This window comes from Mustela putorius, unplaced genomic scaffold, assembly GCF_011764305.1.
Source record: "Mustela putorius furo isolate JIRA1106 unplaced genomic scaffold, ASM1176430v1.1 tig00003867_pilon_pilon_pilon, whole genome shotgun sequence".
Classification (NCBI taxonomy): Eukaryota; Metazoa; Chordata; class Mammalia; order Carnivora; family Mustelidae; genus Mustela; species Mustela putorius.
In genome coordinates, this window is record NW_025422019.1 from 26,088,154 (window position 1) to 26,104,851 (window position 16,698).

Below are 16,698 nucleotides of genomic sequence, written 5' to 3' on the forward strand. Positions count from 1 at the left end.
AACGGATCTCTGTGTGGTATTGAGGAGTAACTGCGAAACTAGTAAGTGGAAACTGCCCCCGAACCAGGTCAGGTTCTGACTTGGGGTGTAAGTACATGACTTCAGTGAGGTCTGAAGGCTGCCTTTTCTCTCTGTTGAGAACTTGATGCCCTTTGAAGCAACAGGGCTACATGCGAGAAGCTGTGTCTGTGTGAGTGCGTGGGCACATAGAGGGGATGAGATAGGAAAAGGAAGACAGGGTGGGGAGAAGGGCTTGGGGAGAGGGAAAGGTTTCTGATCAAGCTTCGGTACATATCAGAAAACAAAAGGGTTGTGGGTAGAAGTGAGAGTAGCAGGTCAGCCCTAGGGCTAACACCTTGGGACAAGCAGGGTGACGCTGCCCTTTGATCTGTCACCTCTTACCAATTCCGTGCACCCATTCTGTCTCAGGAGAGCAGAGGGTAGAGCTGAGAGGGATGGAGAGAGAGTATGAGTGAGTGATCTGCGTGAGAACCAGATAAGATGGGTCAATAACCCTGAAGAGAATGATTCAGGTTTGGAACTCCATCCGAATTTGCTCTGATGCGAAGTCATGACGCGGGCCTTCCATAATAAGACGATTTTCCCATCTTCCTTATCCAATTGTACTATGTAGCCTTCATCTGTCTTGAAGTGACTGGGGCTGGGTTACTCCTGGACTTATTCTAGATCTACCTCTCTGACTACTGCTGGTGGGGGACTCCCTAGGAATTTTGAATTTCTTCAAATTGAACTTTAGAGAGAGTAGTCAGGACTGAACCGCCTCCTAAAGGATCCCAAAGAAACAGAGGGTGAGGAGTGTTCAGGGTAGTCACTGACACATTGTTGATGCTGGGGTAAATCCTCGCTATTCCTCGATGAAGAATGAAGCCAGTCGAATTTGTTGTTAAATACTCTTTGGCTGCGTTTTCAGCTGTAGCACTGCCTGAGGAAATTGGAGAGCTTAGAAGGGGCTCCCGTCCTAAAGGAAAGGTTTAGATTTGGTTGTGGTTTGTATCTGCTTGGTCCAGATCCAGTGTGAAGGTTTGAATTGACCTGAAACATTCTAATCCTAGACATATGTGGTCAATTGTCTTGAGGTCGAAGGTAGACAACTACCCATACAATGTGATTTCCAGAACCAGGGAAATCCCATGTGTCCTCCGGCTCACTCCCCAATTCACCATAGCACCTGCCAATGAGCTGGTATTTCTGCTGGTAGGGCGATGCCTCTGAGTAAACACGTTTTCTTGATAAATGTCTTTTTGTTGCAATTATGATCCTTAAGAGAGGCCACCTCTTATTATGTGGATAATGTTGATTTCTTCTTTACTATTCCTGTGACAACTGGAAAGGGAAAAACTGGACACAAGTAGCAGTTTTGTAAAGACTGACACAACTCCTCCGCTTCAGGACGGGTTGAGGAGGTTACACTAGGTTAGGGTCTGTTTTCCTCCAGATAATTTTGGATCAAGATAGAGAGCTAGGAAGAGTGCTTCCAGTCAGCTTCGGGGAGCAAAAAAGAGCTTAATTTAGAGTCCTTTCTTTCTTTTTGACAAGACCTTCCATTTCTGATCACCCTAGGAGAGAGACGGCTTAATCCCGTATCGTTTTTGGGCTATCCAGAACCCTCGGCCTGGAAGATGGTAGGTGAGTGATCCTTGAGCATTCTCCTGCTCCAGAGGGCACATTCACACGTCGGACACTTCCATGGGCATACCTTGATTGTGGTACAAGAGGCATTGTATTTCAACATTAATTCGAAATAGGTCTCCTTGTCCTGACATCCTTCTGGGTCCTCTTGGGAAGGGCCACTCCTTTTCCTCTGTTCCTGTTCTCCCTTCTTCACATCTCATCAGTCTGTGAGAATTGCTGCTTAAGTGATGTCCTAATTAGGGGCGCTTTTTCTTTTTCACACGGTTTGTGTGCCTTTACCCTTTCTCTAGGAGCCTCACTCCCTGTAAGAATGTGTATGGGCACGTGTATATGTTGTATGTGTAGGTTTAGGCACACACACGTGTGTATGATTATTTAGTAAGAAATAAGCCCATCCCATGTGTTCTGCAATAGATTTAGGTAAGTGGTTGTTTTAAACAATGAAGACTTTTAAGTCACCAATATGCGTTCTCTCCTTTGCCCATATAATCTTAATTCTTTAAGTTTTCTTCATCTATCATCTGATTTTTACCCTTGGCTTTTCCCCCTCGATTTTAAAAGTATATGTATTTTTATTGTTATTATTATTATTTCTGACTGCACTAGTTCTAAATACTTACTGTAGAATGTTTGGAAATTACAGGTGAGAATAAACTCACCCAAAATTTCACAATCTAGAGTTATTTGTTGTTACAATTTGGTTGTATCTTTCTACCTCTTGGCTTCATGGGTTTAGGTATTGAGGATGCCTGGTCACTCTATAATTTTTTTTCTCTTTCCTTTTTCAGACTTTCAACTCTCTAAGCTCTCCTTATTCCTTTTATGTTGATGGGTCCCAAGTGGGACTGATATAGTACTTTAGTATCTAAAGCTAGATCTGACTTGTATTCTGGGAAGGTTAGCTCACAGCCTCTACATACTATATTTTGAGCTTCTTAATATGCATTTTCCTGCTCTGAATCAGTGATTTATTTTTTGATCTTTGTTAATACTTCTTTTCAAGCTTGAAACAAAAGAAATTATCTAAAAATAACCAAAGACTGTTATCCAAGACTTTAAAGTAATGTGAGCCAATAGGTTGACACCTTTGATCCTTAGGTAAAAAGTTACAGTTCTTTTGTTGGCTTTCTGCAAAAGGAGGAAGTGGGGGCAAGTTACACAGTTGATACTATTTTATGCATTAAGGAACCTACTTTTGACAGCTAGTAAACAAGTTTCAACATTTTTCTGGGTAAAGAAGCTCACTTATTTAACATTTATTTATTGAAGTAACCTCTGTTATGTGACAGGCACTGTCCTAGGCATGGAGATTCAGCAGTAAATAGACAAAATTCACCTTTGTGGGAGCTTACTACTTAAGAAATAAGGTAGATGAACTTTTTACTTTCTATTTAAATTTCCACTTAAAGTAATTGTACTTCAGTTTCTAAATTCTGAGTTAGTTTTGAAGCAGGTGGGGAAAGAGCTCTATTATTACAATAATTCTATGTCAGATAATGTCTTTCCTTCCAGAAATATCTTTTACTCATTGCTCTCCATGTTCCAGTTTTTCAGTAGACAAAAGGCCAACAAATGCAGTCAAAGATCAATTTTGACAAATTAAAATAAATATCCTTCATTTTAATATACGTTTTATTGAGGAGGGAGATTAAAAAACAAAACCAAAAAACAACCAAACAGGAGGGGCAAGAGTGGATATGTTCTTACAGCTATTTTGAGGAGTAAATATGGGAGGCAAAATTAGGAGCGGTCCGTCACTTTCAGAATAGACCTGAATACTTAAATGTATTTGAGATTATGGTTTTGGCATGTAGTTAACTGGAATGGTAATGGAAAGATAACTACTAGTAGCTAGGCAGAGAAATAATCCATGAGGAAGAAAGACATAGGCCAACATTTTATTTAATTGGATTGTGTAATCCAAGGAGGCTCTACTAGAGGTGAATCTCTGAAGATACAAAGAAGTATGTAGAAACTAAGAAACAGAACAGACAATAGTTATCTCATCAAGAGACAGGGATTATACCGATAGAATTGGACAAGGTGTTTTTTTTTGTTTGTTTGTTTGTCTGTCTGTTTTTTAAATCACAATTCAGGGTCTGCCATATAGGTAGATCATGACATGGAAATATTGAGAGTTAAATGGATGCTCCGTGAGAACTTACCCTGGATTCTTGAGTTTGTGTGTAAGAATGGAGTCTTTGTTACTTGTTTTAGAGGTTGATGAAAAAAGTATGTGTTATAACTCAACCAGGGAAAAAAGAGTGTGTATTAGAGACAAGAACTTGCACAGTTAAATAACTCAATCTGTGGAAAAGAATATAGCTGCTGACGAGTGACTGAAGACACAGACGGTCAGCTGGAAGGGTTGACCAAATTATTCACAAGTGCTGGAAAATTCAGAAGGTAAAAGGAGAGAAAAGAAGGAAGAAACGAAGGACAGAAGGGTGAACGAAGACAAAACAGAAGAACAGACAAAAACTACGGTGGGAGTATATTGGGACATAATTATTATGGGCTTTGATACTAGCTCATCTGTAGGGAAAAATGACATTCTTTGGGTAGGGTTGTATGATTTACATCTGTAATTATTGAGATGTGGGATAATAGAGGGACAAAGTTCAGGACATTATGTTTACCAGAAACTATAGGAAATCCTTGTCAGAGTAAGTGATGCTTTGTGAAGAAAGAGGTAGAGACTCCAAGTTTATCTTTTAATCGTTTTTACCCCACTTTTAGCATGCTGTCTTTAGTTTTTTAAAAAAGTAAGCCACAACTGATCCTTCGATTAGTTTCAAATCCACATTCTTCACCTCTATTTCTCTACTAGACTTTGTCATGTTGCAAAGCCCATCAAGATCTACCTATTCACTAAAGGGTTTTCTTCTCTTGTGAGATGAGATACAATACTATTCATAAATCTATAGAGATATGTGTTTTTTTATTATTTACTATGGCCATGAGTGATGTCTTTCTTAACAGGTAAGATAGCAGACATAGTGTCTTCACATTTAGAAAATTTAGACACACAGCATCCATGCTTTGTCCAATAAACATTAATTGATGTAGATGAGAGAGCACATGTCACTAACAAGAACCTCCTGCCTGACTCTGGGTCTTCAGAGGCCTGAAGATTTCTGTGAACTGGAATGATGCCCCATTGTAATTCCTTCTGTTTAGGTTAAATGAAGAGATAGTTTTCTGTTTCTAAATTCCTGGTGAATTTAGCATGATATATGCATTACTTGTATTGAACAGAAAGGTTTACCAATTCAGAAAATTTAAAAATTATTTAAAATATAGACTGTATACTATACTACACAGTATTTGTGCATAATGAGCAGTGTGGAATTTTAAAATAGATGAAAAGGTGTCATTTCTGCTTTAAGAAGAATCAATGTATTTGGGAAAAAGAAATGAAAATCCTTAAAATTGTTTGTTTGTTTGTTTATTTATTTATTAAAAAAAGATTTTATTTATTTATTTGACAGACAGAGATCACAAGTAGGCAGAGAGGCAGGCAGAGAGAGAGGAGGAAGCAGGCTCCCTGCTGAGCAGAGAGCCCCATGCGAGGCTCGATCCTAGGACCCTGGGATCATGACCTGAGCTGAAGGCGGAGGCTTTAACCTACTGATCCACCCAGGCGCCCCCCTAAAATTGTTTATTTTATGTTCACCTTCATTCATCAATAAATATTCATAAAATATCTACTAAATAGAAAGATCAAGAAAGCACCAGTATATTTTCTGGGAGCTTTTAATCTGATGGTTAAAGGCAACCACAGTATAGACTGTTTTTTCCCAGAAAGCCAAAGAATGCTGAAATGAAAATAACAAAAATATGGAGTACCAGAGAGTCCTTACTATGTGTCAGGGGCTATGTGATATATTTCAGGTGTGTTATCTCAATCCTTAGGACTCTGAGTTACAGGTACTCTTATGTCATCCCTTGCCTCACATATACTTTCCAGATGAATCCGCAGAGATCTATACATATTAATGAGTTACCCAGGGGCTTGCAGCTTAGCCCGAGGCAGAGGTGGGCCTGTGAACTGAGAATCTGACCCCTGAGCCTGAGACATCAACTATTATACTCCACTGCCTCCTAGGGGATGGGAGAGAGAGATCACCTCTGATTGGGGAGGGGTCAACAATGGGTTCTTGGAAAGAGGTCCCTTGATCTAGGTCTTAAAAGATTGACTGGACTGTGTGGCAGGTGGAGCTAAGGAGAGGGGGAGTCTTTCTGGAACAGTAATGGGTGGGGGGAGAGGGAGCCAAGCTCAGGGTGGGTAACACAGATCTTGGTGGGCTGTTGGGAATATGTTGCATTGGGAAGTAGGCCTGGGGGGGGTGGGGGTTTGGGGGGGCTGGAGGGTCTGAAAAAGAGAGGAAGGCCAAAGGATCTTGTCTCAATTCTGTAGAGCTAAGTATAAAATAGAGTAAAAGATTTAAAATAAAAATGAAAAGAATGGATATTAATAAGGCATTATCATTAGGAGAAGAGTTTTAATCAGCAAAATCTTAGAGGAGCTGGATATTAAACTAGGGTTTGAAACTGATGTAAATGGAGTAGAAAAACATGCCAGCAATCTAGAATAATGTGATTCAAATAGGACACTAGAACATAAGGAAAGCTGATAAGTCCATTTTTCATGTGTCCAAGGACCACTGAGGGACGAATTTGGTTAAGTGAGTCTCTACCTTTCACACCTAGAAGAAAGGGACTAATATTCCTCCCAAACATTTCCATCTGTTATGACTTACCATCTACTCATCTGTTCAAGTGAAAAAAAAAAAAAAGGGCAGTCATTTTTTTTTAATCCCTTTTCTTGTTTTTACTCTCAAATATATCTTGAATCTGCCCTTCTTGGATCCTTCCTTAGCCTTTGCGAGGTTTGGAAGTCTCAGTCAGATGGAGTCACTTGCTTGTCTGATATCCTCCAAAGGCTGTCTGTTGCGTTTAGAACACATTCCAAGCTCCAGGTCCTTCAGATTTCCAGGCTTACTTTATTTTGCTTTTCATTATGCTTCAGGCTTCTTGCTTCCTTTCTGTTCCTTGGAATCACCAAGCTCGTTCTCACTCTAGGGCATTTTACTCTTTTTTCTGTTTTTCTTTTTCTTTTTGTTTTTTGACTGGCTCTTCTAACAGAATATCAGCTCAAATGTCTTAGTCTTTGAGAGCCCTTCTCTGGACAACCAACCTGAAATGTTATAACCATGACTATTTTCTTCCCTCACTTGTTATGAAGGTCACTATTTTCAAATTAGTCTGTGTGTCTCCATCCAATTTTTTTTTCTTTGTATTTCTTATAACTTCCCAAAGTTATTTAAGACAATCTCCATCTTTGTCTGTTTCTCTCCAGGAGAATTTTGGCTTCAGAGAACGGGACTGGCTTTGTCTTCTCCAGTGCTACAAACTCAGTGCCTAGCAAAGTGCTTTGAATGTAGTAGGTGCTCAATAAATACTTGTTAAATAGATGAAGAATGAATGAAAAGAATGGGAATGAGGATGGCTTGAGTAATGGGGAGAAACTTAGGTTTTATCCAGTAAGTGAGGTAGATTGTGGACTAAATTATGCGGCTATATTTTCTACTTATGTTCCATTTCAGCAATTGACCAAGTCGCTTTCTTCTTTGCATACCAGCTAACCGAGGGTGGTTAGGTAGACGAAAAGCATTTTGTGTTGTGGGGTGGGGGAGTGAGGGGGACAAACCTGAGATTTAAAAGGAGAAGAAAGTGGTGTTAGTTAGTCCACAGGGTGGGTGAGAGCTCAACTGGAATGCTCTTTGGAATCCAGGCAATTCAGTGACAGTAACACTCTCATACAAGTGTTAGGGAAATCAGAAGAGATGAGTCTGTGACATGTGCAATCACTCTTGATGGGTTTGATTTTTCAACAGTATTTTGTGGTGACATTTAAATTTGAATGGGAAATGACCTCCTTGTTCCCAGTTCCTTTTCTAGTCAGTTTGGGATTGCTCCTACAACAAATACTGGTATGTTTTGTCCAGTAGAGTTCTCCAGTATCTTAACAGATGGGGTTTACAGGTTTATTTTCTAGTAGAAATAGTGACTTCAAGACAAGAAGGAGGTTGTAGGAACTATTTATTTTTACTTTTTAAAAGGAATACCTTCCTGGCAAATAAGCGAGTATGTAAGCAAGCAGACTCAACAGCTTTCTTGGAAGGAGTCAGCCGCTGCAGGTATGGGAGAATTCCTTTGGCCAGCCTTTGCCTCCCTGTGCATTTCTCACACTTGTGTTGGCACAGTTGGTGGAGTTTATTATTAGCGGTGTGTCCTACAAGCTATTCATTCATGGAATATGGCCCCAGGAGAGGAATCTTTGTGTGAAATAAAAGCGTCATCGTTTTTTTTTTTTTTTTTTTTTTCCATTGGCTTAGGGGGCATCTCGCACAATGGAAGAACATCCTTAAATAGAAAAATCTCGATTCAGGAAAATTAAAAAAAAAAAAAGAAAAGAAAAGAAAAGAAAGAAAGAAAAGGTGAGACGAGAGAGATGTTCTCAGTGGAATCAGCTTGGAACTGAAAAATTAAGATTTTGTTTTGTGCAATGCTAGTTGCCTTGCCAGTCTCAAGCTGGCACTGTGGGCTTGCTGTAGCTGCTGAGTCTGAGCTGAGAAGAGGAGACAGTTTGCTTCGGTTTCATTGCTCAGCCTCACCATGCGTCTCAATATGTTTTTGATTTCGTATTTTAAAAATAAGGTGAATGATCTCAAAAGGAAATCATAGCAGGCGATTTTATTCTTTGCTTTTTCTAATGGACAATTAAAAAGCAATCCTGGTCCTATTCCAGGGATTTTCTCATTTCTTAGTACAACTGTAATTTAGGCACGTATAATAGCGCAATGGTATTATTAGATATTATCATGTTTATTTTATTCATGAAAATGTGTGACACACCTTATTTGTATTCTTTTTGAGGAAATGTCCTGGAATGGGTTTTTGTCCCAGCTCCTTTTTGTGCCTGTAAGAAGGTGTGTGTTGGAATTTCTGTTCCTAGGAATAAGAATAGTATTTCTTTTGGTGGGGGGGAAGCATAATGATTTTGAGCTTTGAGGAGTTTCAATGGGTTATTGTTGCTTGTTTTTTTCTTTTCTTTTTTAACAAGACTCCAGACCACCAAGTCCTACCATGACACACACTTCCTATCTGCAATGGCAGATATTTATATTTCAAATGAATTAAAAATTATAATTAATTTTCTTTTGAAAGTTTTTTTTTGAATTTTGTTTTTTTAAGATCTATGAGGCAATTGGAGATACCCCAGGCTATCACAAAACTAGGGCTCGGAATCACTGCTTTAGTGATTAGCACTTTGTAAGCCTTCAAAAAATATTAAAACCAGGATAGATTGTCTAATTTCTTGTGGGTGGATTCACTTTAGTATAATGTAATGTGTTAACAAATGCTCAGAGAGGAGGTTGTGGATCCAGAAAGATGGCTTTTGTAGAAGGCTTTTATCCAAATTAATTCAAAGAATAACAGGAACAGTTGTGTATTGGGGCAGAAGGAATAAGGTGACTCAATTAAATGATAGAGAAATCTCCAGGAAAAAAATTGTCTCATGTCAACCCAATACTAACAATAAAATTCTCATTACTGAAATCGATAATACTGTAATAAATGCATAATAACTTCAAAAAGGATTCTTTTATTAAGTATTTTTTGTATGATTGGCTATGCACCAAATATTGAAATCAAATACTGCTTTGCTTTACTTTAAGAATGATAAAATTCCCTACCATGTCTCTAAAGAGAATCTTAAATGAGAAGCTTCAAAAGCGTAATTTGCAAATAAATTCACCTGCTGAATTTGCGCCCGAAACTCCTATATTTACCTAATTCATTTTTGGCTTTTGCTTAGCTCTAGCCATGGTGACACTGTGAGAAATGAATGTCAAGTTCTCCTGGGTTGCTGGAATGTTTGCACAAGGCAGCAGTGAAGAAGTAAGGGCAGTGCAAGCCTCAGGGTTTGGGTCCCACTTGGCTGGGGGTCTTGGGGGTGTTGGTCTTCTGCAAAGCTCGAAGAACCAGTGTGTGGTCTGGCTAATGGGTACTGCTAGCCTGTTGCCACTTCATGGATCTGGAAAGACATTTCAGTCCTTCTCCACATTCGGAGCTGGGCATAGAGCACTTGGTAGCTCTGGATTGGCAGAGTTCAGGATCTGTGTACTTGATACCAAAACCGAGCTCAGCTGTGTAGCTTTCTGAGCTAGATTAAGGACATTTTCATAGTGTTCACCGATACACAACTGTATCTGCAGTTTGAGAAGAAATTTGAGTAACTTAGGAAACATTCTGGGAGAGAATATGCTGCCCTGAGAACACTTCTGTTTTTTTGGCAGTGGCGTCTGTTTTGAGCTTCCTGAACTTTTTTTTGCCTGGTGTTCTGCAGGGAATTTTGTATTCCAGAAGATAGGCCAGGCTGCCTTCCGGGGTCTGAAACTTCTAGAAGGTGTTCGGATAGAATAGAGACTTCCCCAGCCTGTTTTCAGGAGATAATTTCCCCTCACCTGGTGGTGGGTTTGTGTCTGGTTAACATTACAGTTGTTCTGCATATATTTTCCCTAGAACGTCTCCTGTGCAATCAGGGTCGTTACTTCCTTTAAAAGAGGATATCCATCATATCTCAATAAACCTAAAAAGAGTGAGAGTGCAGGAGAGGGGTGACTGATATTATTTGGAGAAGGATCGCTCTCATTTTTACCTTTCTCTATGTCTACCGGCTTGACCTATACCACTAAGACAAGGGAGGAGACTCCGCATGCCCATGAAGATGCTGTGGTCCTGAAGGTGCCGGCCTTGGTACGCTTTCCCTTCGTTCATTTTTTTTCTTACTGTGGTTAAATTCTTATTCATGTAGTTTACCTCTCAGCTCTCTTAGTTTTGCCTTTATATTGCATATGTTACGGTTTGCTTGGAATGTAAAATATGCTTCAAACTTGAGAGACAGCGATGCTAGGTAAGTTCATGAACTATAATGCCTTCTTTCCTCTTCCAGAATTATGTAGAAGGGAGTGATGGAGCTTTTTGGATTGGTCCCATTCTGCTTTGGGCTACTGTGGCTTTCAGTGTGCGGTTCAGTTCATTGGCACCAGATACCGAAGAAACGAAGGTCAAGGGTGTGAGCCTCACTTGGGCCAGGAGGCTGCGTACTTTTCCAACAGGTTGTGTGGCGATTCAGTCTGGTCACGGTAGAAATGCTGGCCTGAAAGGGGGCTGGTGAACATGTGAGTGATTGGGTGAAAAGCCAGCCCCATTCCCGGAAAAGCAAAGCCGGAGCCCTACTGTCATTTTTCCAACTGGAGAGAATGTACCACTTAAAATGTGAGCTTGTTACTCAACCTCCCTGTGTCTCTGTGTCCTCATCTGGAGAATGGAGATAAGATTTGCTTGCTTTCTACCTCACCAGGATCTGAGAAGATTAGATAATGGCTGTAAAGTCTTTCTATAAAGGTATGAGCATTATCATAAACAAGGAGATTAGTCAACAAATAAAGAAAAAATTTTCTTAAAGGACCTCCCAAAGTGTGTTACCTAATCATTTTTTGATTCAATATCAGTAGTTTGCAGTCTCCCCCCCCACCCCTTTCGAGTTTGGTTTAGCTGCAAAAAGTTAGGTGTGAATGTTTGACCTTTCTAGTTGTTTAGAAGGTGAAAACATTGTTTGATAGCAAAAATGTCTATTAATCAAAACAAAGTGGGCTTTGAATCCGACACAGGTTTTCTTTGAAAAAGGAGGTGAGGGCAAGCGTCTCTAGGAACATACGTGCCACTGAGGAATATTTGCATGCATTTGATCTGCAAGCGCGCTTCGGTGATTTTCACAGTCTACCTTGGAGTTTAAGTTGTTGCCGTCGCTCAGCGGCACCGTCCTCTCTCTCTCCAGCTTTATTATGGCACACAGCGACAACTTCATTTTTAGCATTAAAAAAAAAAATCCTCTTCACTTAATTCAGACAGTGACCTGCAGGCCTCATTCTGACTGAAGGAGCCATTCAGAATACTTGCAGACAAAAGCAGGGCTTTTTCCTAGCAACCAGATCAAAGCCAAATCTCCCAGAATAGCTCCCTCCCAGGTTTTCTTTGGCGCATAGGTTCACAAGGCTCGTGGTATCCAGTTCAAACTACTCTTTCAAACTGAAATGGAAAGGAAAACTCCTGAGGAATTTTCGCAGACTCTGAAAACTGGCGAGCGTTGCGAGGGCACTTAATCTTGGGAGAACACGGTGGTCATTTGGAGCATCCCTAACTTTGTTATCGCCGCATCTGCATGAACATTCTGTCGGACTTCCACAGAATGAGGTCTCTGTTTCCTTTCTGCCAGTACCTAATATCAGCTATGCCCAGGAGCCGGCTGATGAAGACTTCCTGTTTGTTTTGAGTCACTGTTAGAGTGATAAATATACTTTAGCTTTCTGCTTCGAGAGGAAAGAAACCAGCTGCCCTGAACTACAGAGAAAAATGCAGAAATTCCACTGAATGGCCCTGTTATCATGGAGCTTCAAGGGCAGCATCAAAATGAAAACTATAAGCCAGGGCAAAGTAAATAATTTCCATATTAAAGCATCGTGCTGCATGCTTGGACCTAAGTTGTTTGTCTTTAATCATTTAGGCGAGTGTTGCATTTTTCACTCTTCTAAGGCCAACTCAGCGATGTTTAGAGATTTTTGAAAATGTAAACTTACGCTACAGAATAATGGTGAGCTATATAAATAAACAATTATAGTTGTGGTTTTTTGATCTGACCACAAGCTTTTAATGCCATTTTTGCATGAGCATGTAATGCTTCTGGATAAATGATAATGTTTATATTGTCAGTGGCATCTACTGTTGTACTGAGTCATTTACATATGTGATTATTTGGATATAGAGTAATGCAAGAACAAAAGAACACTATAAAATGATTGAAAACAAGACCAACAGGAAATCCTTTATAGCTTAAATAGCACTTCTTAAATAAAGCCATGGAGTTTTTGTGTTTTGATTTTGTTTTTGTCCTTTTATTTTGAACAGGTTTTGGATTTAATGACTCGAATGTCCTTTGAGTGGAATTTCTTAACTCTGGTCTGAAGGGTGATGAATTTAGGAAGCCTTATTGATCTGAGTGTCTTAACTGCTGCTTTCTGGCTTTTGTCTGTCTGTCTGTTTTTTAAGCTCAGTATAGACTTGACTTCCAGAAGGCATTAATTGGAAAAGACGGCAACAACTTGGATGTGCTTAGAGTGAGAATGAATTGCTTATTTCCTCCCAATAGCTATGGTCTCTCCCAACAATTTCTAATAGTAAAGGAAGAATACACAGTCATGTACAAGAAGTCTTTTTGTCCAGGATAAAGGAAATGGTTAATAAGCAAGATGAAGTTAGGCTGACAATGGCCTTTTAGGCTGTCGGATTTGTCATGCGGATGTGGAGGCAGCATGGTGTGCACTGGCCTTAGGACAATGTTTCTGATCATATGTGTAAACTGAGACTTGAAAGTGCACATGAATTGTTGGATATAAAGAAGGTGCCCAACACACTGAAAGTCAGTGATCGGAACATCAATCCAGTGGCTTCCTGGGTGAGAGAATTATGGTGCTAACGGCTTTATGGAGATTGGGACCTTATCTCATAAAAACTCATGTTAAAGAAATTCATGTGTCATTTGGCAAATCATAAAGGAGGACATGCGTTTAGGAAAATTCAGCACATTGGTTAAAACAAAGCCAAATACTCTAAATATTGTTTTTGCTTTACAAATATGTGGTGCGTGGTATACGTCTCTTTTATATTCTCATCTTATTGCCACAGGAAGAAAAGAAGAAAGTGTCTTTAAATATGATCAAGGAGAGGATGGAAAGATTAAAGTACTAAATAATATATTTTCTATTCCAGTGGAGACCTGTATGTACACAAACCTAGAATAGCATCAGAAAATGGCTGGTATTAGGAGGAGAGAGAACAAATAGTGGAGCCAGCAATTTCTGTGGGTAAGAAAGAAGGGTATAAAACAAATTTATGAGATAAAATGTATTTGCAAAGATAAGTATGCCAGGGGATAATTTTCATGGGTATATCAGCCTCTGTACTTTAAAGAAGAGGTTAAAATTAAATAGAAGTATAGACCGTAGGGGTTTCGGTGAGGTTTTCGGTAAAATCTATTATTTAAAATAAATTGGAACCCTAGCTGGGTGGAACCTATCACTTACCAAATATAAAAAGGCGTGAAAAAACCACCCATTACCTTTTCAGTGCTATTAAATGCCAAGTATCTGGTGCTGAAGTGAAACTATTATGGTCAGATTGATGCCGTACATGTCAAGCCACCATTCTCAGCAATGGCAATCGCTTAGATTGTTAAAACTAGCTTTGGTTGTGATAGCACACTTATGATCCAGCCTTAAGGAATTCCACCCACTGACAGCCAACATCCACTCCTTCATGACGGAACAACAACACAAAAGTCACATCTTCTATTGCACATTACATTGCTGTTTATAAAATGCTTTCGTTTGCAACCTCTTCCATGATCCTTGGTTGTATCTGGTTCTGGTTGTACACGGGAACAGTTACAGTGTGTCATCTGTCCTGGGCCCTGGTGATAGCTTCAGCAACCTGGTCTCTTTCAAGGGGGCAGAAATATTCCTCATGCTTCCTCATAACATTTCAGGAGCATCTTCTTTACGAAACAGATGCTGCAAATCAGTATTTTTAAGTATAGTCCCTTGAAGTGAAGTGAAATGAAAGTGCGTTCCGGAGCAATGAACCCTCTTTCTCCCTGAACTTATCATGATGCCACATTTTGGATCCTAGGAGCTTTAGACATTCTGTTGGAGATGGGGAAGCATAGGCCTGGGGAATAAGGACGGTGGGATATTTACAATCATTTTGTCCTGGTAAAGGTTTGTAAAAAAAAAATAAAGCGTTTATTAGAAGAAATGGTGGTGGGGAAGGGGCAATGTTTTTCACACCTGTTTTCACACTTCTGAAGTGATAAGTCCAGCCCTCACAAAATAAAATGCAGGTTTCACACTGAACCCACCCAGGCATATTCCTATAGTGTCCTAAGCCATTTATTCTTTAAGAATAGATGCGCCTAGCTGGCTTAGTCAGAAGAGCATGCAACTTTTGATTTTGGGGTCATGAGGTCAAGCTTGACGTTGGGTGGTTGGGTATAGAGATGACTTAAATAAATAGAAACTTAAAAAAAAGAAAGAGGAAACAAGGTCTCTTGTACAAATCAGCAGCTGGAAAGGTCTACACCATCTTTGCTTTGTACTCCTGTCTTCCAGATGTGTGAACCATCTACTATATGTCACGTATGGATCTCCAAGGCAATCTTCTAGGTTTCCAAAGACTTTGGCTCTAGATAAACAATCTTTTTCTTTGTCTTTTTTTGATCTAAATACTCAGTGAATCGGGCACCCGAGTTCATGATTTTACCAACGAGATTCCCACGTCTTTTATACGTCTTAGCTTCTCTTGGCCACCATTTCTATCCTTCCCCAGTCACTCACTGACATGGGTATAGCTTATTTCTCACCATCTTTCATCTCTCAATAGGGCTTATTTGATCATAACCTAAAGTCACAGATGTTGTAAGAGGAATTAACCTCAGAAATCATGTAGGGCAGTATCTAACAACCAACTCACAGAACTCTTGATTTACCAACCCTTCAAACTCGATCTTTACCATTTTTCTCCAGCTCAGTAATTGCCAACCTCATCTGTGCTGGTGCTGGAAAGAAAAACTAGGACTCATCTTCGATTTGTGTTGTCTTTACCACCCTGGGTCCAATCTATCAGTAAATCTTATCTTTTTGCTATCCTGAACATGTCTAGTACTATTCCAAGAGCCACTGTGATCTCTTGCCTTGATAGAGTAAGAGCATAGAATTCATCTCCTTGCAGCTTAATGTCTCACCTTTCCCTGTGTTATTTTCTGTAAACTACTTTTTGAGACTTTGTCTATTGATTTTCTTCCTTTACAATTTTCTGGCTCTGCTCCCCTTCCTAGGATGTAAGTTCCAGGAGACTGGTAGTGTTGGGTATAGAGTACACTATTTAACACATGTAATTATGCCTGGGACATTGTTGGCTTTCAAGGAATAGTTGTTGGATAAATTAATCTCTTCCTTCACAGACTGGAAATATGGGTCACAAAGAAGTTACATAAATTTCCTAGGCTCACCAGATTAGTTTGAAAGTTTACAACTAGAGCATGGGTCTCTTGACCTAAAGAAAAGTGAGAAGTAAGCAGTCTTCTCAGCACTGCCAGGAAACCTTGTCATAGATTGGGTAGATCTGCCTGGGGAAAGAGACCTCATCCAAGCACCAGGAGGAACTCTGATTAGCTGATTCAGGGAAACAATAAGTAAAAATAACATTAGGTTTTCTTTCTTTCTTTCTTCCTTTCTCCCTCCCTCCCTTCCTTCCTTTCTCTCTCTTTCTCTCTCTCCCTTTCTTTCTTCCTTTCTTTCTGTCTCTCTCTCTCTTTTTCTTTCTCTTCCTTTCTTCCTTTCTCTCTTTTCCTCCCCCCCCTCCCTCTTTTTCTTCAAGGAGCAAAGTTACCAGAGTTCTTGCAAGTGTAGAGTCCAATCACCTGCTGTGAGTCTTAAAATCAGAGGTATAAAAAGTTTCTGGAAATTCACCTGGATACTCAGTACCATGAATGTCTCTAGAAAAAGGGAGGCTACTCAGTAATGGAACTCAAGCAGATCCTAGGCTGTGCTCCAGCCTACTGCCTTACCACCAAATGTTCACTGCTGTACCTACTCAAGCACAAACCTCCAGCTCCATGTTTAATGTTTACTCAACTCATACTTAGTGAATAACATACCTGTAATTGCTTTCTCCTCACAACTACGAATATTTTTGAAAAAAGAGGTTCAATGTTTTATATTAATCAGAATGCTACCAACAGCTAGTTATTGAAAATTAAATTGGATCAGTCTTAGCCTAGATTATATATGAAGGTCTTATATGACCTTATATGGTCTTATATGAAGTACCATTGACATTTTGAGGCCTCTGAGGTAACTT

General features: G+C 39.7%; 1 long non-coding RNA gene across 1 annotated transcript in view; it reads left to right on the plus strand.

The window, feature by feature from the left end:
• The window catches only part of LOC101690102, a 32,235-nt gene extending 19,571 nt beyond the window's left edge, over positions 1 to 12,664 (plus strand). Inside the window, exons 5-8 of the long non-coding RNA XR_006602423.1 lie at positions 1,582 to 1,647; positions 7,016 to 7,856; positions 8,055 to 10,479; positions 10,676 to 12,664. This is a non-coding gene — a long non-coding RNA (uncharacterized LOC101690102). The remainder of the gene's footprint in view (positions 1 to 1,581; positions 1,648 to 7,015; positions 7,857 to 8,054; positions 10,480 to 10,675) is intronic.
• The last annotated feature ends 4,034 nt before the right edge of the window (positions 12,665 to 16,698 follow it).